Below are 27,607 nucleotides of genomic sequence, written 5' to 3' on the forward strand. Positions count from 1 at the left end.
AGGTCCGTCCATGTTGCTGCAAATAGCATTATTGCATTCTTTTTTATGGCTGAGTAATATTCCATTGTGTATATTACCACATCTTCTTTATCCATTCCTCTGTAGATGAACACTTAGGTTGCTTCCATGTCCTGGCTATTGTAAATACTGCTACAGTGAACATTGGGGTGCATGTATCTTTTCAAATTATGGATTCCTCTGGGTATATGCCCAGGAGTGGGATTGCCGGATCATACGGTAGTTCTATTTTTAGTTTTTTAAGGAGCGTCCATACTGTTCTCTATAGTGACTGTATCAATTTACATTCCCACCAACAGTGCAAGAGGGTTCCCTTTTCTCCACACCCTCTCCAGCATTTATTGATTGTAGATTTTTTGATGATGGCCATTCTGCCCTGTGTGAGGTGATACTTCATTGCAGTTTTGATTTCGCTTATATGTGCTATCTAAACAAATGGTACAAATGAACTTAGTTACAAAACAGAAATAGAGTCACAGATATAGAAAACAAACTTACAGTTACCAGGGGCAGGGTGAGGAGTGAGGGAACTCTGCTCAATACTCTGTAATGACTTCAAGAATCTAAAAAAGAGTGAATGTATGTACATGTGTAACTGAATCATTCTGCTGTACACCTGAAACTAACACAACATTGTAAATCTACTGTACTCCAGTAAAATTTTTCTTAAGAAAAGGAAAGAAAAGGCATTTCAGGATCTCTGAGAACCGCATCCACAGGGGGAGAACGCACTGGCTGTGTTTCTCTCCGGCAGCCATGAGTGGGTGGCTCACAGGTTGGCCCTTTCTTCCCATCACTGCTGGAGAAAAGCCATCGGAGTTCGAAAACAGAAGCTGAGGGTTTCAAAGTCCTGAGAACAGAATTTGAGGCTCATCTTGTTCCCTTATGTTGTTTCCCTCCTGCACTTAGTTTTTTTGTTTTTTATTTTTCCATATTCTGCTACCATCAATTTCATGTGAAATGATTACTTATATTAGTGAAGTAGTGAAGGCTTATCCTATCAGATGATGTCCTTTGACTATACAAGGAAAAACAACTCATTATTATAACAATATTATTATTCAGGGTACTTCTTTAGTCATTTTATATTTGGAGGGAAATTAATGAGCTTATAGGAAATTTAATCCCCTAAAAATTTAAGGGAGGAACATGAGTGTTTCTTTATTCTGAAGTTCTGACGATCTATTCTTAAGATATGACAGGGGAGAAAGGAAGCTTATGTACATTGAGTACTCAGAAATTCAACATAACACATAATAATCTCCTTTAACTGTCACAACAACTCTGGAAGTAAGTACATTTAATCCTCATTTAACCACATGAAAACAGAGATTCAGGAAAGCCGTGGATCTGTCCAAGTTCACTGCAGTAGCAGAATCAGGCTTAGACCCACGGTATCCAAAGGCCAGGTCTCTTCTGTGAAATCACAGTATTTCACTTGAGCAGAGATCATACCTATGATTACAAGACCAGTGCCGTGCAAAGGAGAAAGAGGTTCTGAACTGTCTTTTATGGTGTCACATATATCACATCAATATTAGCAGGAAGAATCATCTCTACATGCTTGCATGTGATCCCTCAAAAAAACTCTGAGTTAATAGCTATCCACAACCATTTTAAGTCAGTTAATGAAGTGCTACCTTTTTAACAAATCACCTGATGATCCATTAAAAGGAATACAAGTAATGTAATTGGCATAGATGAGACTAGCACATTTCCCGTTCATGTTCTGATGCACCTTTTAAAGTCAACATCATCATCATCAAATAATATTTCACTGTAATTCCTAGAAGAGCAGAGTTTGGACTGGAAAACATAACTGAGATACAAGCAGAGCAAGACTTGTTGCTTATTTAATAGGTCATGAGCCATTTTAACTTCAATAGAAATGTACTGATTTGGAACATTTTTGTCTCCATTTGTAGAAAGAGTTGGAAACACATCAAAAGGCTACAGAGATCTCGTATGACTTTGAATTTAGCTAGTCCTTCTAAGAAACCAAACACATTTGTTTTTTCCTTACCTAAATGTCTATAAAATTGAATTGGCAAAGCAAGGAGAAAAGGAAATAAGTATGGACTTGTTGATTGGCAAAGTGTTTGATCTTGCTGTTAATTATATTTCAATTCTAGAACTACTTGCGTATGGAAATCTTAAAGTATCTAAAATTTATTTGTCTCACTTACAACATATGGAGGAGGAAGTTTCCCTTCTCTTTTTCTCCACGTGAACATGAAGCACGGCCAGGTTTATCCAGAGCCCCGTGGTGAGCTGTGTCACCACGCCCAGTGTCTAGACTTGGAGCCTGGTGTGGCCTGGTGGCCTCCGTCAGGCAGGGTTTCATGACCCTTCGTATCCCTGGGTTATGCACTTTGCTTTCCCACCAGTGATTATTTTAACAATATTCCCAGATGACAAACATCCACAATAGCCTTTGAACCTCAGTAACTGCAACATATCAGTGAGCTGCCAGGGCCTTGTCCATAGGTCCTCATGGATCCTAATTGAAAATGATGATGTCCAGAGAAAAAAGGTAAAATTTTGAAACTAATAAATATACTCCATTGGATAAGTATTTCTCCTGAGCTTTGAACGTGAAATATGAGTAGTTTCACACTGCAAATCTGAGGTCAGGCACTTTTTAATTTACTCTTTTGACCCTAAGTTGGGAGGGAAAGTTTGGAGCATCTAAAGCTGTCATCATCATCAAATAATATTTATTACCCTCTGTGTTTCATAGTAGAACTGCAGGGTTTGGCCTGGTAAACGTAACTGAGATACAAGACTTCTTGTGTGTTTAATAGGTCATGAACCTATTCTGTACTGATTTGGGGTGTCCAAGGTCAGGGGAGTGTCTCTAATGAAACACCAATGAAAGTACTAAAGAGTTTCTCAGTCTTAGTATAAAATCCTAATAGATACAATTGCGCCTCATCCAGAAACGTTATCTGTTTATCTGTCTGTACTTCTAAAAGCAAAAAATGTGATGTATCTTATAAAGAGGCTACCTGGCATAGGTCTCTATCAGTCTATCAGTCTGTCTATCTGTAATAGCCACATTTGTTTGTCAAATATTAAATAACGAGATTTCTCATTGGACCTTCAGAGGACAGGTCTACTTGGAAAGTTAGACAGATAAGTCACAGGGAGATAGTTTGTAGTTAATTTTGTCTCACAGTATAATTCTTTAACTAGAACTTTGGCTTCTTTACAATTTAGATACGGTAAAAATATAAACAACCGGTTTTTAAAAGCTTCATAAAAGTCCTGAGGGTCCAATTATATGACGTTATAAAGAGGTACCAACATGCTGGGGTTTTCCCAGAACACCAAAAAAATCAACTAATTTCAAATCATTAGTTTAAAAAGCAATGATCAACTTTCCCCTCTATATCAGGGTCAAATCTCATGGTGATCAGATCCTTAATTTAAAAAAATTGTTAGACTGAACTTCGATTGCCAATACCACACATTTGAAGGAAAATTGTTAAGGTTCCTTGAGGTCATTCTTATGAGATTAAAAAGACAAAAATGGATTGACTTCACAAACAGCCAGGACCTTTCTAAAACCAGCTGGCTTATGAATTCAACTGACCTGTCGTTACCATACTTCACAGTCAAGAATCATGAGAACAGCTTGTTCTGAATCCGCTGGCTGCCTACCCACAGGGCAAGAGCAGAGAGCGGCTTCTCTGATTAGCATATAAATGGTGTTTGATTAGGTTTTGGCTTCCTTTCTGACGCGGAAGGAAAAACCCTTTTTTCTCTTTAATGGATTTACAGTCAGTACCAATTTTTCCTCTCAAGGTATGTATTAGGAGAAAAGAGAAAGTGGAGATTAATTTTATATTTTCCTTATACCCTTGCCAGTTACTAAGATTCTCAGTTATCTTAAGGCTGCATCTACCCCCAAGTAATGTATGTTTTTATATTTATGAAAAATATTCCCTTAAGTTATTGTCTATATATGTTTCAGTATTTAGGTTACTTACACTAATAGATGAACACATGCTAACAGTTCATTTTAGTTTTCTTTAAATAGATTCAGAAAAGACCTGAAAGGGCCTAAGTTTTATCAAGAGAAGATGAAGAGTTTATATGCAGTTACTGTAATAATCAATGTTAACAATGTTATCTTCTTGAAATTCCGTAGGAGGGAATGATAGCAGATATGTGGACCTAAGGAAGTTTTCAACAGCAAACAAATGCACGTACACAGTCTCATTCAAATCACTACCCCCCTCACCACTTTTCTATTTTACTACTTTTTTACTCTTTTCTCGTTCGTGTTGCTAAACGGATCAGAATTGCTCCTTGGCAGTGTTTGTATTTACTTATATTGACTCAGGAAAAAGCAGAAAGGAACACATATTTTTAACTCAGGACAATTAAGATAAAATGCAGACACAGGTCTTGGCCCTCTCAAAAGGGCACTCCAGTTTGGAAAGTTAAGCCCTAGCTGGCATTTACTATTAATTCTCTACAACATTATACAAGTCATCTGCCTGTGCTGCCTCTCAGGAAATATGAAGGGTAGAAGTATTGTTTCCTCTCTTGGAGATACTGTGGCACTTGTTTTTCATGGTCTGGAGTCCAATGATGCAGAATCGAATTACATGTGGCAAATAGTATTTCCAACCTTGCCAAGTGCAGCAGAGCCTCCCGGGTGTCTTGATGGGCAAGGGCAGCTGTAAATACCCTTGTTCTTTTATGTCTCTCTCGTTTCCTTAAAACTGATAATGAAGCGTCAATATTAGGCAATGTGAGATTTTCCTGAGTTTATATGCCATGTGCTTTTATAGTGTCAGTATTACAAAGTGTACAGAAGAAATTTAACTGCTGATACACTGGTATAGCTTTAAAAGTATTCATATTGTACTCATTTTCACTTATGCTTCAAGTCAATACTTTATCGTATCTGATTTTGGCACTTTTGTTCAGTGGACTGTAAAATGGACATTTCGGCAGTGATTCTTGTCATTGTTTCATAAATCATAATTGGAATAAGTCTACCTGCTACTCTCACCCAAGTTACCCTGGGAAGCAAGGGTGATATTTGCCTTGTCCTGCCCCCTCCCCAATAAACTAAATTTATTTTGAAAAATGATTACCAAATTAATGCTATGTTTAATCGTAAGGGAGGAACAAGACTTCTTTCTCTTTTTTCAAAAAGCTCTTATCCTCTCAGATTGCTTTTTATTCAAAACTGTCATGAACAATCTTCGTATTCAAAACGTCTCCCTTTTTAAAATTCCCAAAGGAGATGCAAGAAATTTGCTTTTGTTCTTTCAGGAGCAGAATTGGTATAAGAATAACACAGATATTTCTCCTGAATTTTTTTCAACAACTATCCTGGTAAGTCAGATTACTAAAAATCAAGAATAGCTAAGAAAAACTAAAAATTGTTCCCTCAAAGGCTCTACAAATTTGTTCCCTTATGGCTGTTATTCAAAGTCTGTCTTGATAGTCATTTGTATTCAGTAGAGTATCCAATATCACTTTTTCATGAAATGCCACTAGCAGCCAATTTTAGTAAACAAACTGATTAAAAGATGATCTGTCACCCAGAATGTCATCATCCTCTCCACGGATTCACTTGTTTGGGGTCAGGGCACCGTTGGTGTCACTGAGTGGAGTTGATGAGGCTATAGATTTGCAAGAAAGAAAACTAAAATCGTTATCCAAAAATCGGGCAGAAATTCCTCAACGATTATTGCCAACCTGTGAGATGCATGAAAGAAAAGCCCACTGGATGGTGAGAGGCTCTAAGTGTCTGGTCTCCGTCTGTGAGTCACAGGAACCAAGGTGGCACCAGGTCCTTCCTGTCCCAGGGCTGAGCCAGCTGCGTGCCCTGTATCACCTACTGGCGGTGATAACTAAGAAGATACCCATGCCTGTGGCAGCGCTCACCACACCAAGTGGGCAGTCGGTCCACAGCTGTGCGTGCTTCAGAGCCCATCGCGGGAGAGAGAATTCCAAGGGCTGGGGCGGTAGAGCGATCCCAGGCTGGCATGGTCTGTCTTGAATTCTAAAACTATGTTGGAGCTTGGAGGAAGGCCATATCGTGGAAGGGGAAACTTACATATTGACTCTTTCTGCCTGTGGTGATGTCATCAGGATTAATCATCCACATGTAACTATTTGTGCTCTACAAAAGGTCATGTGAAATCAAGTTCTATTACTGATTAGATTAGATATCCAATCCCAAGACCTTAAAACAATCTTCTCTAGCCTGTTCTGTGGCTGCTTCTTAGATCTGAGAATGCAGATTGCTTTTCTGAAAACTTTGAGCCTGGTTTCCAGGTCCTGAAACATGCTGCTCCCCACATTCTGAAAACCAGTCTTGAGAATTTGAGTATTTTCATGAGCAGAAGAAGCATTTGAACTTGGAGCAAGAGAGGGACATTCTCCCCATGATCTGAAGTTTCAGCTCTCTCGTTCTGCTGATATCCTCTTTTCTTAATTCTTCTTTAATTTAATCCTTCAGCCTTCTCAAACAGAAACCTATCCTCCTCTAAGACATGTAACATGTCAGTAATCAGGAAAAGATATAACTGTGCTCACTTTTTAGCTGGTGATGGTGTTTTGATTTTATCCTAATCCACAGCCATTTCCGGTAGAACATCGCGGGCAGCAAATACCTCTTAGGGAAGGGGACAATGCACCTAGAACAAAGGGCAAAGTTTAGTTCTTAACACATGACAAGGCTGATCTCATTTCTGAAGAGTGTAGAGGAATGTACTTTTAGGACTTCATATTCTATCCAAATCCATTAAATTAAAAGAGAGATTGAAGGAACTGGTTGGAAAAGTAGTTAACATTTCACCAAATAAAATGCTGGCCATATCTCTGGAATTAAGTAGTTTGGCTTGTGTAACTGGGGCTAGATACGAAAAGATAGTGTCTGTGCGTGACAACCGAAGTCATTACCTAGGAGAAATTTGTCCGTGTGGAAAAGAATATGGCCATTGTAAGTCTGCCAAGTTGAAGTAAGTTAGAAGGGTGGGCGGTGAAATGCAGGCAAAGAGGAAGGATTCAGTGAGATTAGGAAAGTATTTTTGAATAAGGACAGTTGCTATGTTACATGAAGGCGTCAACTTGAAAGTTTGACTCCAAAGGAAACCTTCCAAGAAAACATGCACGTGCATGTACGCAGATACACACAAAGCCAACGCAAACACCAAGTACAGGTACATCGTTGGAAAGAAACTCTATTGGACGTGATGCTAGATGCAGTCTAAGACCTTGCATTGTATACTTCTTTTAACGTACATAGAACTTCTCCTTCTAGAACTCAGTATTCTAGAATCTGTGTCTTGCAACTGCAAAATTTTAGAAAGAACATATTTTTATATTGATGTGAAATCCCCTTAATAAAATTGGAAATTTGATAAAAATATATTAGCCCCTTACAACAATGCTGAGTTCTAAACCTAAGTCCATTTTGTAAATTACTTTCCAGCTTGAACTGGAGTCAGACATTGTGAGACTCAAAGCCAGATTATCAGATTTCACCTTCTTTGAAATTCTCTTTTCCACTTGATGGTAATTCCTTCCTTCTCAGTAATTTTCTAATTAGCAAAGCTCTTGGAGCGCTGTCTCAGGAATTTTCTCTACCACTCATTCCCTTTTTATCATCCTGAAAATTGTTCCTTAACTGAGGCTTTTTTTTTCTTAGAATAGCCCAATTTTATTGTTTTAAGTCAAAAGTCATAAACTCACATGCTACATCTAGATTGTAAATTCCAGAAACGGGCATCTGTTCTCTTACCTGCTTTTTCTCTTTCTTCCGGGGACCCAGGAATGTGCTCCCAAATGGATAATTGCTTAGGGACCGCCCTGCAGGGGGCTGGTCCACAAGATCCTGTCATTCATTCACTCAGTGGCTGTGTGTTGAGAGCTAGTGTGTGCCAGGCGAAGTCTGGACTTGGAATGACCGGGTGAGGGAAACCTGCCCCCACAGGTCTTCCAGTCCAGTGATGAGATTTCATAATGAGAACCCCTGACACACCTTTATCCAGTAGAGACACATATATTTGTATTAAAACTTTGATCGGTTAACATTTTCCTAAGTGGACTTCAGCCTGACTTGTAGCCAACTAGCTATAAACCAAGATTTCTTTCTTATGAAAGTGTATCCACTTAAAGAAGGGTTATTCATGCAGTTATACTTTTGTGAACGAGGAAGTAGGGTCTAATTGTATTCTCAGAAGATTTTTCAAGACTGTGTGTGTGTATGTGTGTGTGTTGAGAAAACTCTCACTTCTGGTAAACTTAGAATAAGCTTTGTTTGTTAATCTGTCATTGGTTAAAGAAAATATTCCTCTATAGTAAAGGGTAGCAGGAATTTAAGCTGAAAGTATGACATGGTGACAAAATGTGCTTTTCTAGAAATGCAGCCCTTCCCCCCCCAGAAAAACTTAGCACAGTAAGTTGGTGTGAATGGTTGGTTTCACAAGTGTGGTGAGATGGTGTCTGATGTCTGTTTAATGAACACAGTGCTTGGAAGGAAGGGCAAAGCTTGGTGTTGAACGTGAGGGAATCTGGGGCCATGACGCCATGTGTGTGTGTGTGTGTGTGTGTGTGTGTGTGTGTGTGCGCGCACACAATTACATCATCTCACACGCTTTCCCAGTCTTGTCAGCTGTTACAACCTTGTTATCTGGATGCTGTTAACTTGAGATTTGTTCTGAGCTCATGGAAAAGTCTCCCTTTGTTTTCTTCCTCCAGATAGGAGAAGCCTCTTGGCAGAGTTCCTCAAAGGCAGTGAAGAAGTTAGTAGCATCATGGAAATTTGGCCGCCAGTCGCGGACTAGGGCAGATCTAAACATTAGTTTAGGTTATTTTCACAGGCAGCTGTTCCACAATTTTTCATCCCTTTATTTTAGCGCTGAGCAGAGTCACTCACAGGCGTCACTCCTCAACGGAGCCCCTTGTCCATTCTTATCATTGTGTAGTCTGAGCAGTGGTGAAATTTAAATTTAAATTGGAAACATAAACATGATGACAGAACATGAATAGATCATCCAAAGTCCTTCTGAATTGTTCGGTTTACAATTCTTTAAAGTTAATACAAAAAGTCAAATGGAGGCCATTGATTAAATAAAATACCGAACAACTAGATTACTTTGATGTATTTCATGCCGGGTAATTTGGTCCTTTTGCCTTTTAAATCATTTTTAATTGCTTTGAGTGTTGCCGAAATTCATGCTTACTGTAATCTGTTATAACTACAAGTAAGAAATGTGTGCCTATAATGAAACAAAGGCAACATATATCATAGGTGATTTAATACGCCTTAGGTGGTTGGGTTCCTTGGGGAGTGGCATGGACTGATGGAGAAGAAATTAGGGCTTGGTTCTTGAATAATGTCTCAGATAGCATTGGTCTTGAAACTGAATTATTTTGCTTTTTGTAATTTGGAAGCACTGTGATACACCAAAGTACCATAAAAATGGGTCTTCTTAAGCTTATATTTTCTAAAGATACTATGCAAAAACAATAGTTATCAAAATAAGGCCACCCTTAAAATTTTTTAGGTGCTAAGTTCTTTAACCATTATCCTATGTTACCACTTAACAGAAACTTTTCCTTTGCTGTCAACTACAAGAGCAGAGAAGGGAATGAAGCTGATAAATGTTGAACGCGCACTTCATGGGGGTTTTTTTGTTTGTTTTTTAATTAAAATAGAGTTGATTTACAATGTTGTATTAGTTTCCCGTTCTTTTTCGTATTCTTTTCCATTATGGTTTATTACAGATATTGAATATAGTTCCCTGTGCTATACAGTAGGACCTTGCTGTTTATTTACTTTATATGTAGTAGTTTGTATCTGCTAATCCCAAACTCCTAATCTATCCTTCCCGCTCTTTCCCTTTGGTAACCACAAATCTGTTTTTTATGTCTGTGAGTCCATTTCTGTTTTGTTTTTTTTTTAACATCTTTATTGGGGTATAATTGCTTTACAATGGTGTGTTAGTTTCTGCTTTATAACAAAGTGAATCAGTTATACATATACATATGTTCCCATATCTCTTCCCTCTTGCGTCTCCCTCCCTCCCGCCCTCCCTATCCCACCCCTCCAGGCGGTCACAAAGCACCGAGCTGATCTCCCTGTGCTATGCGGCTGCTTCCCACTAGCTATCTACCTTACGTTTGGTAGTGTATATATGTCCATGCCTCTCTCTCGCTTTGTCACAGCTCACCCTTCCCCCTGCCCATATCCTGAAGTCCGTTCTCCAGTAGGTCTGTGTCTTTATTCCTGTCTTACTCCTAGGTTTTCATGACCATTTTTTTTTTCTTAAATTCCATATATATGTGTTAGCATATGGTATTTGTCTTTCTCTTTCTGACTTACTTCACTCTGTATGACAGACTCTAGGTCTATCCACCTCATTACAAATAGCTCAATTTCGTTTCTTTTTATGGCTGAGTAATATTCCATTGTATATATGTGCCACATCTTCTTTATCCATTCATCCGATGATGGGCTCTTAGGTTGTTTCCATCTCTGGGCTATTGTAAATAGAGCTGCAATGAACATTTTGGTACATGACTCTTTTTGAATTTTGCTTTTCTTAGGGTATATGCCCAGTAGTGGGATTGCTGGGTCATATGGTAGTTCTATTTGTAGTTTTTTAAGGAACCTCTATACTGTTCTCCATAGTGGCTGAACCAATTCACATTCCCACCAGCAGTGCAAGAGTGTTCCTTTTTCTCCACACCCTCTCCAGCATTTATTGTTTCTAGATTTTTTGATGATGGCCATTCTGACTGGTGTGAGATGATATCTCATTGTAGTTTTGATTTGCATTTCTCTAATCATTTCTGTTTTTTAAATAAGTTCATTTGTATCATTTTCTTTTAGATTCCACATATAAGTGATATCATATGGTATTTGTCCTTCTCTGTCTTATTTACTTCACTTAGTATGATAATCTCTAGGTTCATGCATGTTGCTGCTAATAGCATTATTTCATTCTCTTTTATGGCTGAGTAATATTCCATTGTGTATATGCACCACATCTTCTTTATCCATTCATCTGTCAGTGGACATTTAGGTTGCTTCCGTGTCTTGGCTATTGTAAATCGAGCTGCAGTGAACATTGGGGTGCATGCATCTTTTCAAATTAGTTTTCTCTGGATATATGCCCAGGAGTGGAATTGCTGGGTCGTATGGTAGTTCTATTTCTACTTTTTTAAGGAACCTCCATACTGTTGTCCATAGTGGCTCCACCAATTTACATTCCCACCTACAGTGTAGGAGGGTGCCCTTTTCTCCACACCCTCTGCAGCATTTATGTTGAATGTGACATTCTGTGCTTTACTATGTTTTTTTGTGCTAAATCCTTTACTGCATTTAGCATTTCATGTAATACTTGGCAATAACCCAGTAACAATATCTTTATTTTACATACGAAACAACACTGTGGCTCAGAGAGGTTGCTCAAATCCACACAGCAAGTCAATCATCAGAGAAGAGTTCCAAACCAGGGCCAAACTATTTAACAACCTCGTAATTATATTATCTTTAATGTCTAGCCCTCCCGCATGCATAAATACTCTTTCAAGGATAGTGGGCATAATTTAAACAATATCTAAACATGAACACAAGTTATCGTATTCCTGGAGGTTATGGAGAAGACTTTGGTGTTTCTTTAAGGTCCTTTTTAGCTTTTTTCTTGACACGAAAGCTTATAGGGAAAACCTGTATATTAAACAGATAAAAACTGAGATACTCTGATTGGAGGAGGGGCAGGGCAGGCTGGACCCCTAAAAGTCTGGCTTTCCCCCCTCCTGCCAAGGTGAGCTTTTGACATCTCAACACTTTAAGGGATGTCAGACGTTTTGAATGTGTAATAGAATTACTGTTGGTAGACCACCTGAAGTTTCCTCAACAGTCAGCGTGGGCAAAAGCAGAGGTTTGGAACATGCAGTGTTCAAACCCCTTGCATCACAGCATCCAGAAATGAGTGTGAGGCTCCGCTCTGCCTCTGCTCAACAGTGTGATCTCAAGCACCTCACTTAGCCTCGGGCACCTGGGTTTCCTAAGCTTGGAGGTGAGTGAAGGCTGACCTAGAGCAGTGGATCTCTATCCCGGCTGCCCGTGTGTATGAAGTGCTTTACAAACTTCAATACCCAGGCCCCACCCACAGGGAGTCCAGTCTGCTTTCATCTTTGGATGAAGCCTGAACGTGAATGTGTTTAAACACTCCCCAGATGATTCTAATGTGCGGCCCCAATGATCTTGATTTCTAAACCCATTGAAATGCTAATGAGGACATTCTTTTTTTCGCAATTAAAAAAATGTTATTTTACATTGGGGTATAGTTGATTTACAATGCTGTGTTAGTTTCAGGTGTACAGCAAAGCGATTTAGTTATACTTATACATGTACCTCTTCTTTTTCAGATTCTTTTCCCATATAAGTTGTTACAGAATATTGAGTAGAGTTCCCTGTGCTATAAAGTAGGTCCTTGTTGATTATCTATTTTATATAGTAGTGTGTATATGTTAATCCCAAACTCCTAATGTATCCCTTGCCCCTTGCCCCTTTGGTAACCATAATTTGCTTTCTGTATCGAGGACCCTTACTTCTATCCTTATGATTTTGCTTCCCTTGAGAGTGAAGGCTTAAGGAAGGTATGTCATTTGATTCCCATGTTTTGTGTTACAGTGAATCATCACAGAAAATAAGATTAATAGAAAATATAGACTAATACTTAGCATGTGAATTATAGAGGTTTATTGGATTCTACTATTTAATGTGCAGCCCAGCTATAGAACCACCAGCGCCTTGACCTTCCATGTCTAGATCCACGGTTGTCTTGTTACCGAGATGCTAACTAACATGTTCTGAACTGTCTCAGCCATCCTGTTCCAGAGCATCGGGAACTGAAGGAAGGTTCATTTTTAAAACTTTCACTCTCCTAGTGTCCACATTACTCAATCACATAATTGGCCTTTCCCACAGAAAACCTGCAAGAAAGGCTGACAGCCTAAGGGGCTCCCCAGAAAAATACTGTATTCTTGTCCTCATCTTCCTTTTCCAGGTCATTTCAATGTTTTCTATCAATTATTCTTTTTTTTTTTTTCTGCGGTACGTGGGCCTCTCCCATTGCAGAGCACAGGCTCTGGACACGCAGGCTCAGCGGCCATGGCTCACGGGCCAAGCCGCACTGCGGCATGTGGGATCTTCCCGGACCGGGGCACGAACCTGTGTCCCCTGCATCGGCAGGCGGACTCAACCACTGCGCCACCAGGGAAGCCCCTATCAATCATTCTTAAATGCTAAGTCTCACAGACTGGGAAAAAGAAAAACTCTGAGTCCCCTTTCAGAATGACTACAGTATTTTACTAGATTCCTGAGGGCCTTATATGCCATATGCGCTGATAGGTACCCAGGGCCTAACACAGAGTACTTGACACCTAAGGAGTGCTCCATATTTTTTCTTCATAAATGAAAGCCTTCCAGTTTAGCCAATGGAATCTTGAGTTCTGAATAGTATTACGTGAATACGGTTCCCTCATGAAGCCTCCACTGCCCACGATCAGAGAACAGTCTGAACGGAACATAAAACAAACGGGCCATTGAGGGACTCAGAGCTAGAGTTTCCCCACCGTCATCTCAAGTTTACCAGTTGGGAAGATGAGTGGTTGATTTGATGGAATCATAGTATCAAGGATAGACATTGTCTCAAATATCCTATTCATAACAGAGATTTAGTAGAAACACAAAACCGTTGTTGTGTTCCATTTATGCACACCTTTCATGTGAGGTCTAACCCCAGAAATCTACACTTTCTCCCAACACATCCAGGGGCACAGCAAAACACTCTCTTCTATTAAAACGTCCTCACTTTCTTTCTTTTTGTTCTTTTAAAGGTACATTTTATTTATTTTATTTTATTTTATTTTTTTTTTGTGCTGCACTGTGCAGCAGCCGGGATGTTAGGTCCCCGACCAGGGATCGAACCCGCGCCCCTGGCAGTGGAAATGCAAAGTCTAAACTGCTGGACCGCCAGGGAAGTCCCCCAAACGTGCTCACTTTCAGTTGTTTGTCAGCCGTTAAGCCAAACACTGCCTCTTTATTAAACAGCATGGTAAGGGAATTTAGCTATTTTTACACTGATATATTAAGGTACAACAAAATATGAAAACCATATTATGTGAGGACACATAATAAAGACGTGTTAGACTGGTGTTATAGGCCTTACATTAAAGTCAAGAATAGGTAACAATTCCGTTGCCATTACGGAAGTAGCACTATTGAAACGTGATTTCTGACATTTTTAAAGTGTAATAAAATGTTATCTGAAAACAGGAAAACACGTGGCGATCATCCATCAGTACCACATTAGATGTTAACGTTCCTGAATCACAGCTGGGACCCGTTTTACTAATAACAACAAACAGATAACAAACTTCATGGAAGCCTGTTTACTGCAGGAAAAGTGAAGAGCTGGGTTTAGAACGTGCTTCTCCTCCTCTTCTCTCCTATATAGTCCTGAGTTATATTGTAACACTTAGGATGTTGCCGGCCAGGTAGTACTCTTTGCTTTCCCATTTGAAAATGTGAACTTGAAATCAGGTTTTTTGCAGGAGAAAATGAATTTAGAAATCTCTGATGTTGTTATGAGGCAGAGCCTGCATGGATAAGCAAAATAAAATGCATTTAACTTTCAGGTGAGGTCTGGGCAGTAATGATCCTGCAAATCAGAGGTAGAATTCTAGATTCTCTGCCTGGGAACCTTGCCCAGGGCCTTCTGGCTCTCATTTTTGCTGTCTCATATTTGCTATTTAATTTATATGCATCAAACTAACACTCACTTTCCTATTTGGGCAAGAAAAGGAAGATGCTTACAAATTGCTGGAGTTGAGGAACAAAGCTCCCAATCAAGTTTCAGGTTTCTGTATTTTTAGAAAACATGCATATATACGGATTACTACAAAGACATTCAACACGGATCCTTAATTCTAGAATTGTGCTACCAATTAAGGATGCCATGAAAATATTTTGGGAGACAAGATTTAATTAGCACAGCATATCTGAATCTAAAGAGCAGCGAGCAACTTTATTTTGGTTATATAATATTCTGGGCAGCCCTGAAATTCAGAAACGTTAAGGAAAACAAGAATACTTCCCCATAAATGAGGGGAAATGAATAAATCACGCTTTCTCATTTCAGAGTTTATAATACAAGCAATAGTTTTATCATTCTTCCATTGCTTTGTGAGAAAACTCAGACTGAGATTGTTGGTGAATTAAAGTTTAGTTATAAACTTGAGGATCTAGGAGACTCACAATACAATTCAAATCTAATTACGGGAGTGACATCCCAGAGCACAACACTATGGGAAGTGCCTTGAGTGTGTTTAATTTTTTAACTAAACTTTCAGCAGTAGCTCTTTTCATCTAACATCCTAAAACCAATAAATGTAATATAGAGTGATTCTGTGCTGGTGAGGATTTTTGAAAGCCTGCCAACCATAGACCAGAGTGAAAAGGAATGCTTTGATGCACGTGATTTTGTGTGCACTGAGTTTCCATCTGTGATAGATAGGATCACAATGAAAGAAGCCTGACAACACGGGGTGGGGGGGTGACAAATGGACCTACAGAAGGATCTGATAGTAGGCCATTAAGACAATCTTTACCTATGACGTCAAGTTATAAAAATATTTCTTTGGGAATTCCCTGGCAGTCCAGTGGTTAGGACCCCGCGCTTCCACTGCAGGGGGCACAGGTTCGATCCCTGGTCAGGGAACTAAGATCTCACATGCCATGGGGCGTGACCCCCAAAAAATTTATTTATCAACTACTTCTCTATTTTTTTACTTTCTAAACTTTTTAATAAATATTTAAGTGTTTCCCCAATAGTCTATGTTTCAATGCCCCCAGATAAGTTATTTTTATACAGAAGCATTATTTGAAACAAAAAAGTGACTATCCTTATTAATTTAATTAATAATTTAACTAATTCACTTCTAAAGCTGATACAATTTGGTGAACCAAAAAGTATTGAACATGGTGATGCTGACTCTCATCACCTACTTGTGGACAAGAACGATCTAAATGAAAAGTTAGATGACAACACACACGCATATACAATCACGTGTCAAACTGGGCAAGACCACGGGCATTATAGCAGGTGATTTGATGTCGGGGAAAATGGAGTGGGGTGGGCTGAGATGACGGGATAAAGTGTTTCAGGTATGAACTTGAGAAAAGACGCCAAAAGAGCACGAAACTGGGGAGACCAGCCCAGAGCATCGTGCACGTGGAGGACAGTGGTTGACAGAGAACGGAAGGACCAAGTCCGGTCACTTATGATGACCTTGGGAGGCGGGCAGAACCTTGTTGGGTTCAAGACCAACGGGAGCCCCTGAAGGCTGTTGGAAGGAAGGGGAGAGTGAACTGATCGGAGGAGGATTTGTAGACTGCATGGCAGCAGAGGAAATGTGGAGCCCAAGAGACTAATAAGAAGCTGGTGGCAGCAGTTGTGAGGGTCTGGGAGCCAATTCTGTTGCTTCTTGGGGCCACACACTGTCCCCTGCAAGGGACTGTAGCTGTGTAACTATGTAGTGCCCAACTACATTCAACAACTATCTTGCATTTACAAATTTTGTCACCTGAGTAATTAGATTCACTGTAAAGATATTATTTTTTTCCTCTAAAGTGATGAGATTTACAGCTTACACTTTTCTGAGGAAGAAAGAGTTTCAGCCAAGTTCTAACATTTACAAGCTAAAACATTACACACATTAATCACAAATAAAGGTTAACTTACCTGTTTGCAAAAGAAAAGCATTCTGTAGCTGGTTGAGTTTCAGTGACTGGAGATATTTTCAGACATTTTGGAGTCAGTCTCCTTTGGAGGCAGTGACATTGGTTTAAACTGCAGAGCTAAAGTAAAATATTTTAGAAAGGCTTCTTACCTTTGTTTATTAAAAGGTGGAAAGTTATCCTGTGGAGATGGGGAAAAAACCTGTTTGCTGGACCACAATGCAATACATGGGCTACATACATGGAATTCATATTTGTGAACGATCAATTTAAAGCCTGAGTGAAAATATGACTTAACTAATATATTTTAACTCCTGTTTTTCACAGAAAAAACTGTAGTCTTAACTGGAACTAAACTTATTATTTATTTTAATATGATTATTCTTTCCTACTAAATGCCACAGAAAACCAGTTAACATCTGCATTTTTAATAGCATGAAAATGCCTAAAGTCTAAAAGGAATCTTGCTTCACAAATACACATCACTTAAATGAGAGTAGAAAGCACTCATGCTAAAGACTGAGTTTGAAACCTCCAATTAGACTGCAGTAGCTATTCATCACAGCTCTTATTTTTAAGATGGCAAGCTTATATTCCTTGTCGAGTCGGTCATGATGAGTTTCAGTGCCATGTTTTGGTTCCCACAATTATCTATTGTTTGGGAAAATTAAAAAGAAGGGACATCCACTTAAATAGATTACAGTGATGTTGTCCTGACCCTTTTACCACTTTCATTCTCAAGTCGGAGTGACTGCCTTGGCAGGTCTGCACTCCAATCAATGGACTCAGTCCTTGTAATTGTGCCCTGATAGACTTTTAAGTGTAAACTGTGAAACATTAAGAACAACTGCATCATCTAAGCTGCTCATTTTACGCCTCTCTCTGCCCTTTACAACTCTAGGTGGATTATTGTAAGCACGTGGCCAAATGATTCGTGTCAGTAGTGAGAGGAAGCCTAATTACTCTCCAGTTCCTGAGTCTTTGCAGCTGCCACAGTGTTTCATGTTGTAACTTCTGTTTAGTTGTTCATTCTAAAACCTTCATCCATAGTGAAAATAGGCTTTAGGGTAAAGAAAGATTTGATTTCTATGTGAACTATAAGCATTTTATTGATTTCGTATACTCTATATTTATAAGACAGTATTCTTTTAAGCTCATTTTACATGAGTTGATAACAATAATACCGTTATTTGCTTGTTAAATAAGGGAAGTTATATTTAGATATTTACATATTTTGAATTTCTATGCAGCTTACCCAATCAATCCTCATTATTCATGAGGTCCCTATTTACAGATTTGCTAACCAACATTTATTTGTGAGACGAAAGTCAATCCCTGTGGCCCTTCTGTATTCACTGGTTGAGCAGGAAGGATTTTAGTCTCCGATGTGTGTGTTTCCAGCTGAGATTGGATGTGGCTCTGCTCTGCCTTGTTTCAGCTCCCATATTGTAAACAAGTATTCTTTTCATGGTCTATTTACTGTCACATTTTTCACATTTTCATGCCTTTTGTTGATGATTTCACTATTTAAAATGGTCCCCAAGCTGGTGCTGAAGTGCTGTCTAGTGTCCTAAAACAAGAGAGCTGTGATGCGCCTTCTGGAGAAAGGGCGTGAGTGAGATAAGCTTCTTTCAGGCATCAGTTACGCTGCTACTGGCCCGGAGTTCAATGTTAATGAATAAACAAGACACATTAAGTAGGATGTCTTGAAACAGAAACACACATAAAACAACGGTATGTATTGAATGGTAGAAAAGACTCATGTGACCACAGCTCCAGGAGTCTCACTCTACTTTCCCTGGTTCAGGACTCACTAACCCAGAGTTCAAAGCAACTTTACAGAACATACCACAAACAACAGGAGTCGACCATCCTGTTTTTTTCTTTCCTAGAAGCGACCTCCCAGGCATTTCTTCAAGAGCCATTATGGGAGATTGTGAATGTCAGATGTCTCATTGGAGCCTTTTTTTTTTTTTTTCGGTACGCGGGCCTCTCACCGCTGTGGCCTCTCCCGTTGCAGAGCACAGGCTCCGGACGCGCAGGCTCAGCAGCCATGGCTCACGGGCCCAGCCGCTCCGCGGCATGTGGGATCTTCCCGGACCAGGGCACGAACCCGTGTCCCCTGCATCGGCAGGCGGACTCTCAACCACTGCGCCACCAGGGAAGCCCTGGTGAGGAATTTTATAGTAATAGGTCAGGGTAGGGTTGCTGATAAGATTAGGGCGTGTGCAGGGCCTGTGCTCCTTCAATCTGGCCTCAGGTGGTTTCTTGACAACTCCTCCCTTGTCTCTGCATCCCTTCCCTTCCCTGATTAGCAAATGTTTGAATCTGCCCTTTGGGACTCATGGAAGGTCATGGAGGCTGGAGTCTGTTCCCTACAAATGAGGAATAGGGGACACAAAGTCTTCTGTACCCAGGAGCTCCACAGGGTCCTGCTTGGTTTCATCATCATTTAAATTTTTAGAAAATGCTCATAAATGGGGTCAGTACGGTAGAGTCGTATGGCAACACCTAGCAGAGTGCCTTATGTAAAGAGATAGTAACTCTCTTTATATCTGAGAGGGGCAAGAGCATGCTTTCTCATGGAGTAATAGTGTCATGGATTTGTTTTTAGCTGACAGTGATGCTTGAGCTTATGCAGATCATCCTCTGGTTTCACAGAAGGGAAGTGCCAAGCCCAAGGAGGTTAGGGTGTCTGCCCAAAGCCACATTCTGGGGCAGAGCTGGGAATCCTGTGAGTACGTCCACGCCATCAGATCACCCTTCCTGTGAGTCCTGAGGCCAACTACACAAGAGAGAAGACATTTTTACTACTTTGAGGTGTCATCCCAAGCCCCAAGGGAACTTCCTGTTGTTAGCTCGTAAACATATTACTTTTCTTCCTCATTATTTTAAGCACATTTTGTGATTAGAAGTCAGGTATTCCCAATTAACTTAGATCAGAATGTTATCTTTTCATTTTAAGAAAGCAAGCAATATTTTGAAAGGTACCCTTCTATTAGTTTGTGATGACACTCAAATACTCATACCAAAGCTGAACTTTCATTAGGAAAACAGAAACTCAGCTGTGTTCAGTTTGAAACCCATGACTGGATGCTGAGCGGGTCAAGCTGGGAGGCATCATGGACAACACCGCAAAGAAATGTTTTGAGAAGAATTTACTCAGTACAGACGGTGTTTGGGAGCCCAGAGCTCCCGCGCTGCGACTCAGTAACCAGCACAGGTGATTGGCACGGTCTGGTGATTGGCACCGTCTACTAACAGCTGATTTCAATAAAACCCATTTGATTATGCCTTGAAGAATTGTTTTTGGAAGGAGTTGAAGAAATTAAAGAATGAGAACGGATTTGTTTTATGCCTTGTAGCAGTCAGAGGAAGATATACAAGGACAGGGGTATACTTAAGATACAATATGTCCTCCTACTGTACATTTTATTGCATGGAGCAAAATTTCAGCCCTGGCTCCCTTCAGCAGTGACAAGGGAGAAAGTCCACAGTTAAGACGAAAGTCTCCTTTCACACATAGGAAATGAAATGCCATAAACCTAATGATATTAATTTTAGGGTTTTATTTCCTCCTTTTTATTACCCTCTTTAGGATAGAAACACATTCCTAGCCCCGTAAAAATTTTAGTCAATATATTTTTCAAGTTCTCTAAGAGATGATAGCCAGTCCTTGTCCCCTTCCTCTGTGGTGACTTTTGGTCAGCACAGTGAAAGGTAATGGCGTTATGGAATCTTAAGAGGTACGTCTAAAACAGAAGGCATCCCTTTAATTAAAAATAATTCAATAAGAAAAAAGTATGGTGAAAGCCTTTAGCACATATTTATCTTTTGATATATTTTTCATTCCTTTCTTCTTATTTTCCTTCATCCCTATGAAGCAATCAACAAATAATTTGGGGGTACTTTGATATCTTCAGGCTATGCTATGCACTATAAGGTGTAGAAAGGAAAAAAGAACATATTCCCTGCTGTCAAGAATGTGATGTTTGCCACACCAGGTTCTACGAGATACAAGCGTCACTTAGGATATCAACAGGAGGATGGGTAACACGGGGTTCCTTGATCAGTTTTAGACACAGGGACACTGAAAGCTTCCCCCAGCCGCACCATTCACGCTACATGTTGAACTGTCCCAAGTCTCGAGATAAAGAACCCCGGGTGCTGCCGCGGAACCCAGCGTTCCCCCAAGTCTCGCGATTAAAACCTCAGGGGCTGCCGCTGGGCTCAGCATTCCCCCAAGTCTCGCGATAAAGAACCCCAGGTGCTGCCGCTAGACCCAGCATTCCCCCAAGTCTCGTGATAAAGAGCCCCAGGTGCTGCCGCTAGACCCAGCATTCCCCCAAGTCTCGCGATAAAGAACCCCAGTGCTGCCCTGGGAGCCAGCTTTCCCCCGTGTCTTCACAGAGGAGCGGTTTCCACGGTAAGGCCAGTGGGAGTCTCTTGGGACAGTGGGGTTTTGTGGGAAAAGGTTTGGGAAATTCCGAATTCGGGAGCCTCCGAAAACATTTTACAGGTAACGTGTGAGTGCGAACTCAGCCCTGTAAGTGTGGAGAAGGGAAAGGTCAGTGTGCTGTAGGCTGCTGAAGAGAAGAACCTCAGGAGGTTGGACTTTAAAAGAAAAGTGTGGCTGGAAAAAAAAAGCGGAATACTGAGGCGAGGAAGGTAAAACTCAGGTTCTAGCTCCCGAAGTGGTGACGTTGCTCATTTGCGGGGGGGGGGGGGGGGGGGGAGGGCAATGGGCAAATGTGCGGACAGTGATTATTACTAGGAACTTGGTCTACGTTACACATTTCTGTGTTATTTGTGTGCTTGTTGTTTTTTTTTTTCCTTCGGTACGCGGGCCTCTCACTGCTGCGGCCTCTCCCGTTGCGGAGCACAGGCTCCGGACGCGCAGGCTCAGCAGCCATGGCTCACGGGCCCAGCTGCTTCGCGGCATGTGGGATCTTCCCGGACCGGGGCATGAACCCGTGTACCCTGCATCGGCAGGCGGACTCTTAACCACTGCGCCACCAGGGAAGCCCTGTGTGCTTGTTTTTAACAGTGTTTATTCCATGAGACAATGATTTGTTCTTATAATCAGATGTTTTCCTAAACTCACTAAGGCTTACCTATCAGAAGAACTAATAATGTGAATAGAACTTTACTTACATGATTTTATATGTGTGTGTGTGTGTGCAGTATTTACAAGCAGGTGTGCAAATATACTATCTTGGCCCAAAAAAGAAGTTGAGACACCAAGGTCAACCTGTGTTGCAAGCATAGGTGGCACCTGTTCATTCCTCCCGCAAGTGTGCTGGCTCCAGGGATGAGAATAAACAGTGTGGACTCCTAACTAAGGTTCCCTTTTGGCTGCCTGTCCAATCGTGAACTAATCAACCTGATACTAATCAACTGAGGAGCAAGCTAAAAATAGCCAACTTGAACTTTGTCGTTGCGCCTTAATTTCAGCGTATCTTTTTTTAAGTATATCTCATTTTAAAGTATCCTTTAATATTTAATTAGCTATTTATGCCTATGTGTTTTTGATCTGAAAACACAACCAAGTTTGAAAGTAACTGAAGAGAAAACCCTCAAGACACAGGAAGTATTTTATAAATATTGTCTGCTTGGAAAGCCATTTTTCCCTTCGTCGCCCTAAGATATTGTTAAGGGGATTTTTTAAATCTGGGAAAATGATATATATGAACTTATGTGTTGAGTGTATATAAATGTATATACATATATATGCAGCAAAGTATAAGGATAATAGGAATAACATGTAAGATTGGACCATGTAAAACTGCTGAAATTGGACTGTTTCTGAAGTCAAATAATGGCAATTTCTCTGTAAATCTGTAAATTTAAACCTAATAGTTTTGCTCACTCCATACCCATCTCCTCACTTGGGTAGACAGTTTGCCAGTTGTGTTTGGAGGGTGGAGGGCATTTTGACTCCTGTCACATTCCCAGTTTGGGTCAGAACTTTTCTGGCCTCCTCCACTTCCAGGTCATTCTACTCTGTATGGTGCTGTCTCCTAAATATTATTTATCAGGCTGATTACTTACAGCCATCCTTAAATGCGGAGCCATTTCCTGTGTTGAGTTCAGTATCACAGACACAGACTGAGTCAACTATTGTTGCTCTTTCTCTGTCATCTGTCCCTGTTTCTATGACTGTTGTTGTTCTCTAAGAGCATCTAGAAGATCCCAGAAATCAGATACCTGAGAGGACTCTGTCCAGATATGACAGCCTCTGGTTACCTAATGTCTCTACCGAATTGCTTGGCAGGAGTTCTAAAGGCCTGAGTAGACGACTGGCTCTAGGACAGATGCTCTCAAGAAAATATTCACCCCCAATTCAAGCACACCTATTTCTATTTTGTCCCCTATATGTCATTCTCCATTGGCCCCCACTTTGATTATAAATCAGGATAACTACCAGCTTCCATGGATTACCACCATGTGTGTAATACATATGCACATGTATACAATATCGACACTATGATCTGAAAATAGAAAATGGCAGTGGGTTTTCTCCACATGTGGTTTCAGTAATATCAAATCTAATTACCCAGTTGAGGAGAATTAGACTTTATAGGAGGTGCTAAATATAATCTAATGAGGTTTGTGACAGACATTTTTTCATAGAAACAGGAACAGTTGTTTGCCATGGCTTTTGCCTGTCGTCAAAGGCTGCAGTGCCTTCCTAGCTACTGGTAAAGAAATTCTCTAACCATAACTTTGTCACAGCTTCTACCTCGGCTAACTACTGTCAATTTGAATGCAAGCTGCTGTGCCAGAGCTGGTTTTCAGATCCCCCCTTTCAGAAATCTAATGTAGTCTTAGAAGGACCTTTGTTTTTTTCAGTAGTGAATAGATTAATCTCTCTTTGCTGTTAAATATAGCATTTAACTAGTACAAGTCAATGAATTTTTGAGTGGCTTCTTTGCATAAGGCTGTGGTGGTTAATGCTGGTGCCTAGTAGGTGTTCAGTGAATTTTTCTTAAACTCCAAGAAGTAAGACAGAGGCTTGCTTTCAAAGACTTCATAATCCTCTCACAAGAGTACCATGCGTTTGTGTAATACTTTCATTTCATCACACATATAATCAGATCCTACCCATGTGTGGCAGATATTAGACTTCTCATTTTACAAATGAGGAAACCAAAGCACAAAGGAAACAAGAGATTTGGCCAAGAGTTCTGTGTTAGGGGAGATCAGCTCGGTGCTTTGTGACCACCTAGAGGGGTGGGATAGGGAGGGAGGGAGGGAGGGAGACGCAAGAGGGAAGAGATATGGGATATATGTTTATGTATAGCTGATTCACTTTGTTATAAAGCAGAAACTAACACATCATTGTAAAGCAATTATACTCCAATAAAGATGTTAAAAAAAAAAAAGAGTTCTGTGTTAGGGCTATCCAGAGAAACAGACCAAGAGGAGATATATATATATATATATATATATATATATATATATATAAAGGATATTTACTATGAGGAATTGGCTCATGTGAATATGGAGGCTGAGAAGTCCCACAGTCTGCCATCTGCAAACTGGAGACTCAGGAAAGCCAGTGATGTGGTTCAGTCCTAAGGCCTGAGAACCAGGGGAGCTGATGGCATAAACCCCAGCACAGGGGGAGGAGAAGATGAGCTGAGATGTATTGTCCTAGCTCAAGCAGTGAGGCAGGAAGAGAGGGTGAATTCCTCCTTTCCGCACGTTTTGTTCTGTTTAGGCCATCATCAGATTGGATGGTGCCCACCCACAGTGGAGAGGGCCGTCTACTTTACTGGCCCACCAGTTCAAATGCTAATCTTACCTGGAGACAGGCTCACAGACACACCCAGATATGTTTTCAACCTGAACACCCAGTGACCAGTCAAGTTGACACATAAAATTAACCATCACAGGTTCCAAGCTAGGAAGTAGTGAAGCTAAACTAAAATCCAGGCTTTCTAATGCCTAATCCAACGCTAGTTCCACCAAACCTCCCTGGCTCACAAAATCAAACTGAGAAGGAAACATCTCGGCAAAAGGAAGAAAGCAGTATCCACTTATTCATTCACTGATGCCCCAAACGAGTAGAAAAAAGTGTCCCACTTTCAACAGCACGTGGCCCTCAGTTAATATTTTGTGGCCACAGATTATTGTTTATCACAGTCATACCATATCTATAGGGCTATAGACTTTTTAGTTATAAAAAGAAAATCCATGTTTGAAAATTTTTTACTTTACTCAGTGGAAAGAAAATGTTAAAACCTTGGGGTCCACAGTAATTTTGGGAGATGCCATGGATTTTTTTCAAGAATTTAATGTTGGAGAGTTATTCTCAGATTCTTTTTTAAAGTATGTGTGTATGTATGTGCATTCAAGCATTTGCTTTTTTTTATTGGAGGGTAAGGTTTTTGTAGAAATCCTTTAAAAGACTGAATTATTATGGAAAATCATTTTGAAATTTGAGAATGTTAACTAACTTTTTATTTCCCAAAGCTTCGTGGCAAAGATAGATGCTCTGGAAAACTTTTCAAGCTCTTAAAATTTTACAGTGATGGAAAAGTTGCCTGAAACCTATTACAGATCATAGTACCTGGTTAATTTCCTATTGCTTTTCTCTCAGTTACGGTTTTCCACCAAGCAGTATTAAACAGAGAAGACAAAGAACCCATACTTTTCTGATTGGCTGGTACTCATCTTAGCTAATACAAATGGCAAAACAGGAATAATAAAGAAGGGAAATTGCTTTTCTCTTACTTATGTCAATCACAAAATAGTATTGAATTTAGTTCTGCCAAAATAATTTCAAGGTATGTGACATCATTTTGCTTTCATCTATTTGTATTTTGGTTATTCTTGTATTTAATGAGGCAAAAAGCATTTAATACTGTACATAAAATTTTCCCTATATTTTAAATTTATTTTGAATGATAACCTTTAAATCTGAAACAAATTCTGAGCCACTCATGATTGCCCTTTATCACAGGGACTTGAGTAGCAGGAGACAAACTGAAAACCTTTCTGGGGGACAAACTCCAGGGCAGGAAAATTACACTAGTCAAGCCAACTGAGAGCAGAAATCACACTGTTGCCCCTCAGCTCTAAATCAAGGATTTAGAGCTGTGGATCAAATCTGGTCCACTGCCTGTTTTTGTAAATAAAATTTTATTAGAACACAGCCACACCATTCATTTAGCTACAACTGCAGACCTGAGTAACTCCAAGAGAGACTATATGGCTCACGTAGTCTAAAATATTTATGATCTGGCCTTTTACAGGAAAAGTTTGCCAATCTCTACTGTAAATCTTTGTCCTTTCCCTTCCTCTCCTGCAGAAGGCAATAACTAGTGGGAAAAGACATGGCCTAGACTCTCATACGGCAAGAAGGGGAAATAATGCATTTTCTCGCTAGACAGTGCAGGTGATACTTCTGGGTCCCTGCCGGCCTCGTGCCTTTTGAAGGGCCCAGGAATCAGAAGCCAGTTCTGGCTCTTCAGTAACACAGCCTTGCTGCCACTGCTGTCTGGTCAGAAGCAGAAACATCAGAGTACCCAGAAACAACTGAATTTTTAATTGATGGGGATGCTAGGGTTTATTTAGTGCATCCCTGTCACTTTACTAGTGAGAAAACAGATATTTTTAGAGGATTGGGTGCCTATGAAAACCGAAGATCTGGAGCAAAACTCAACTATTACCACTTTCAACTTTTATATTTTCCATCACCGCTTAATATGTTTTAGTTTCAATTATGTACCTGAAACAACAACAGAATTTAAGTAAACATCTCTAAAATTGTCAGCGAAGGGTATAATATTAAATTAAATACAGCCACATTTTGCGTCACTTTTTTTGTTCGTTTATGGGTTTTTTGGGTTTCTTTTCATTGGACTATAATTGCCTTACAATATTATATTAGTTTCAGGTGTACGACCTAGTAATTCAGTATCTTTATACATTGCAAAATGATCACCGTGATAAGTCTAGTTACCATTTGTCACCATACAAAGTTATTACAGTATTATCAACTATATTCCATATGTTGTACATTACATTCCCATGATTTATTTCATAACTGGAAGCTTGTACCTCTTAATCTCCCTCATCTATTACACTCATTGCCCCACTCCCTCCCCTCTGACAACCACCAGTTTTTTCTCTGTATCTATGAGTCTATTTCTGTTCTATTATGTTTGTTTAGATTCCAAATATAAATGAAATTATACAGTACTTATCTTTCTCCATCCCACTTACTTCACTTAGCATGATATCTTCTAGGTCCATCCATGTTGTCAAAATGGCACGACTGCATTCTTTTTTATGGCTGAGTAATATTCCATTGTATATGTCTACCACATCTTATTTATCCATTCTTCTGTCAATGGACACTGAGGTTGCTTCCATATCATTCCGATTGTAAATAGCACTGCATGAAAATAGGGGTGTATATCTTTTCAAATTAGTGGGTTTTTTCTTTGAAAAGTATCAAGAAGTGGCATTGCTGAATCATATGGTAGCTTATTTTTGATTTATTGAGGAGTCTCCATACTGGTTTTTATAGTAGTTCAACCAATTTACATTCCCACCAACAGTGCACAAGGGTTCCCTTTGCTCCACATCCTTGCCAACACTTATTTGTCATTTTCTTGATGATAGCCATTCTGACAGGTGTGAGGTAATATCTCACTGTGGTTTTGAATTTCATTTCCCTGATGATTAGTAATGTAGAGTATTTTTCATGTTGGCCATCTGTTTGTCTTCTTTGAAAAATTTCTATTCAGGTCCTCTGCCCATCTTTAATAGGGTTGTTTGGGATTTTTTTTT

General features: G+C 39.9%; 1 protein-coding gene across 5 annotated transcripts in view; it reads left to right on the forward strand.

Annotated features, from left to right (window-relative positions):
- The window catches only part of KCNQ5 (potassium voltage-gated channel subfamily Q member 5), a 577,598-nt gene that overhangs the window by 332,951 nt on the left and 217,040 nt on the right, over positions 1–27,607 (forward strand). Inside the window, exon 1 of one of the 5 annotated variants that reach the window (XM_079938655.1) lies at positions 21,158–21,230. The exons of 2 other annotated variants lie outside the window; for them this stretch is intronic. The gene's annotated coding sequence lies outside the window, so the exon portion shown is untranslated. Of the gene's footprint in view, positions 1–21,157; positions 21,231–21,269; positions 21,324–21,447; positions 21,473–27,607 lie in introns of those variants that run through there. 2 more of the 5 variants (XM_079938657.1, XM_079938656.1) reach the window with 2 other exon arrangements.

Source organism: Stenella coeruleoalba (assembly GCF_951394435.1).
Source record: "Stenella coeruleoalba genome assembly, chromosome: 12".
NCBI lineage: Eukaryota > Metazoa > Chordata > Mammalia > Artiodactyla > Delphinidae > Stenella > Stenella coeruleoalba.